Raw genomic sequence first — 404 nt, 5'->3', positions numbered from 1 at the left:
TTCACATAACTTCTGCATATAAGCTGCTCAGTACTAAAAATCTCAGTAGTAAAAATAGTGCACGTAATATAAACTATAGATTAACAGTAGAGCTAAAATCGATTATCAAATAAATATTTTGTGAGTAATCAATACCCATAAAGGGCCACATTAGCAAAATGCCATGCTATTATTTAAATTTGCATAACTCAAAATATATACACACAGTCAAATAAAATGTTAAATAACAAATAATACATTCAAAAATACATATATTCATGTGATAATACACTCAAGTTTAAGAAAAATAAGGAAGTAGGTGTAATTAAATATTAAATGTACCTCAGAGACATTTCGAAATACTTGAAAGTAGAAATGCGTTATAATAAGTGCTGGCTATTGAATATTAGCGTTGTGGTATAATG

At 27.2% G+C, this 404-nt stretch overlaps 1 protein-coding gene across 3 annotated transcripts in view; it reads right to left on the bottom strand.

Moving 5' to 3' along the window:
* Positions 1-404, bottom strand: part of LOC108750237 (trichohyalin) — a 123,382-nt gene that overhangs the window by 10,712 nt on the left and 112,266 nt on the right. The gene's annotated exons all lie outside the window — the stretch shown is intronic.

The sequence above is a fragment of the Trachymyrmex septentrionalis genome, unplaced genomic scaffold, assembly GCF_001594115.1.
Source record: "Trachymyrmex septentrionalis isolate Tsep2-gDNA-1 unplaced genomic scaffold, Tsep1.0 scaffold34, whole genome shotgun sequence".
Taxonomy (NCBI): Eukaryota; Metazoa; Arthropoda; class Insecta; order Hymenoptera; family Formicidae; genus Trachymyrmex; species Trachymyrmex septentrionalis.
Note: the sequence above shows the minus strand (reverse complement) of the source record. Positions and strands in the feature narration are given on the sequence as shown.